The sequence below is a fragment of the Microtus pennsylvanicus genome, chromosome 11 (genome assembly GCF_037038515.1).
Source record: "Microtus pennsylvanicus isolate mMicPen1 chromosome 11, mMicPen1.hap1, whole genome shotgun sequence".
Classification (NCBI taxonomy): Eukaryota; Metazoa; Chordata; class Mammalia; order Rodentia; family Cricetidae; genus Microtus; species Microtus pennsylvanicus.
In genome coordinates this window covers 71,984,566-71,987,998 of record NC_134589.1, presented here as the reverse complement: position 1 = coordinate 71,987,998, position 3,433 = coordinate 71,984,566, and positions in this window count along the sequence as shown.

Here is a 3,433-nt window from a genome sequence, read left to right as displayed (position 1 = left end):
TTTCCAGAAAAGAAACGCAATGGTGGATTGCACAGACACCTATGGCGGCTACAGTGTGCGGTATTTGAAGAGCAGATTTCTTTGCTTTTTGTCCTTTTTAGACTCTATAGAGGACTAATATCCTTTTTACAAAATGCCTGTGTTTCCTGAGGTTTTCAGGAATGTTCTAAACATCGTTACTGATTTCCCTTGAAATTACAGAAATCAATATTCAGATGCCAAAGTTATTATCCAAAGGCATCATTATTCATAGCTACCAAACTGCAGGGACAAGCCAAATGTTCCTCCATCAGTGAGTGAATAGAGAAGATAAGGTCTCTCTATGAACAAGAACCTTGTCAGCCACGTGAAAGAATGGAGTGTTGAAATAGGTTACCGTGGCAATTCCCCAGAACTGTGCAGAGAGACAGTAGCTTGGATGCAAAAGGCCACACCCACTGTGGAGTGCCAGCGACGCAGTTACATCAATGGTTGCCTGGAACAGAGAGTCAGGACAGTGACTGCAAACAGGCATGAAATGAAATGAGGTGACAAAATGTTCTAAAACAATAAAGAGACAGATTTGTGAGCATCCTGAAACATTAAAATGTAAACATGTGCATTCTCTATGTGAATTATAGCTCAAGAAAGCTGTTAATAATCAGTGTTTGATGATTATATTGCAAACAAAGCCTATCACTGTATAAAGGTCCAACGATCTTTCCACACCCTTTCTACATACAAAATCAATACACAGATAATAATAACTGTATATTTTATACTTTTATTAATGAAATTTACTATTTGATGATTTTATACAAGCGATGTTTTCTGATTATTCTCAAGTCCACACTCTCTTTCATCTCCCTCCCTCCACTGTATGCCATCCCCTTACAGGTCCCTTTCCCATTCATGGATGTGGGCATCCCTGCAGTCACCAGGGTCAGAAGAATGTTGATCTTTGTGAAATAAGAAGAAAATATGGTTCAGAACAACTTAGTTAGCTGGCTCAAACTTCTAGACTCTGACACCAGGCAGTTTATTTCAGTACTGAAGCACAGCACTGTTTTGGGATATAAGTTTCCTGATAACAATTAACTCAGCCTTGTGTGCACAACCAAGCTTAAGATGTGTGTGTATTGAAACTCTTCACAAAGTACACATGGCCTCTTCCATAAAGCTTGGTTCTGTTGACTCAGCAATAATATTCAAGACAAAAGTCTAAGGAGAATGACTGTAATGCCCGTGGGGTCGGGATTGGCCTGGCCCTAAGATGGCATAGACGTTACCTAGGCTTCTGTAAAGTACACATGGTATCTCCCATAAGGGCGGGTTTTACGAGCTATGAAACAATGCTCAAGATCTAGGGAGGAAGAGTCTGGGATAATAGTGTAAAAACAAGCATAATATATAAAAACAAAAATTATATTATAGGTAATATAATAATAACAAACATAATAGTCTTGAGGAACCAAGTGAAGCCTGGTCCAACAGACAGCAAAAGATCACCAGGTTATAAACTAAATCCATTCCCAGCTTTCCGGGTGGAAAACAGGTAGACAATCCTTTGTTTGAACAGATAAGTCTATGCAATTGACCTTCCTCATTTCCTGAGTGCTTATCTGTGCACTCAAGGACGTCATACTCTCTACCTTGGTGACATTGCTTGTCAGCTTTACACACCTGGGAAGAGGGAACCTCAACAGAGGAATTTCCTGCATCTTGTCTATGGGGCATTTTTCTTATTGCCAATTGATGTAGGAGGCCCAGCCCACTGTGGGCAGTGCCACCCCTGGGCGTGTGAACTGGGTATATAAGAAAGATAGCTGAAAATGAGCCTGGAAGCAATCCAGTAAATAGCATTCTAAACACCATGATTTCTGCTCCAGCAGGTCACTCAGCCTTGAGTTCCTGCTCTGGCTTCCCTCCATGATGAACTATAGTCTCTAAGGTTAAATAAGCATCTTTCTTACCAAGTTGTTTTGCTCAGTATTTTATCATAGCAACAGACAGCCAATTAAAGCAACATGTTATTGTTGTTCTTGTTGTTGTTGTTTTGTAGCCTCCTGGGTTTAGCCAGAGCCCTCTGTATGTCTTAGAAATTATCCAGTAGAGCCCGGTGGCTTCACCAAAGGGTACAGAGTTTATCAGCAGGGAGGAAGAGGGCCCTGAGACCCTTCCCACCCACGACTAGAGTTGACAAGGGCACAGTCGTGTATGACCCAATTCAGGCGATCCCAGCTGCTGTGAAATCATAATCACCATGGCTGTGACATGCTCAGAAGTAAACTCCACAGCATTTATCCTTATCTTCTGGCTCATATATTCCTTCTGACCCTTCTTCTGTCACATTCCTTGGGCCTTAATTGGAGTAGTAGAAATGTCCTGCTCAGGACTGAGTGTTCAACTCTTCTGTTTGCTTGGCATGAACAGCCAAAAGTTTCCAAATTCCCCCATCATTTTTTGTAAAGAGACTCTTACATATTAAGATTAGCATTTGTCTATGGATATAAAGCATAGATGTTCAGAGGGCAGTTTGATTCCATGTTATTTTAACTATCCACCAATAAGTTTCTCATCAATGACTTGTGATCTCCTCACCCATTCCTTTTGTAAAATTCAGGTTTATAATATCAGACCTAAGATCCCTCCTGAAGAGCAGACCTTGAGGTGCTCTTGGTTACCCCCCGTGGCAGGTGTGCCACTATTGCTCCAGTGGGCACAGTCCTAGCAGTCTGCCATTGTAGTTGGCAGGTTCACAGGTAAGACTACTAATGCTGTTTCTCCTCCAGCAGCCAATTTAGCACCTTTCAGCATTATGAATACTAGTAGCAGGATAGAGATCTTTCGGCAATCTCCCAACTTAGTTCCAGCTTGTCTTCGTTATATCTTGTAATCATGGTATTTACATTTTTTTAAATGTTCATTTGATTGTCAATTCCGTTGAACTGAGAGACATTCAGGAGTCTAGTATAACATCCCTACTGGCTGCATCTACTCATGTGTTTCCAGAGATGAATTAAATGGGGATAATTCATCCTTAATGTGGACAACACCAGCCATACAATAGGACCCAAAGGGAATAAAGAGCGAGAAAAGATGGAAGCCAACAAGCATAGGTATTCCCTCTCTGTTTTCTGGCTGCCATGATTTGAGTGGTTCTGATTTGCTGTACTGTCTTTGTCACTGTTCTATTGCTATGGTGACGAGACACCATGATCAAGGCAACTCTTATAAAAGAAACCATTTAACTGGGGCCTTGCTTACAGTTCAGAGGTTTAGTCTATTATCAGCATAAAAGGGAGCATGGTAGCATACAGGCAGACATGATGCAGAGAAGTAGCTGGGAGCTCTACATCTAGATCCACAGGCAACAGGAAGACAGAGACACTGGGCTTGGTTTAGGCTTTTGAAACTTCAAAGTCCACCCCCAGTGACACACTTCCTCCAACAA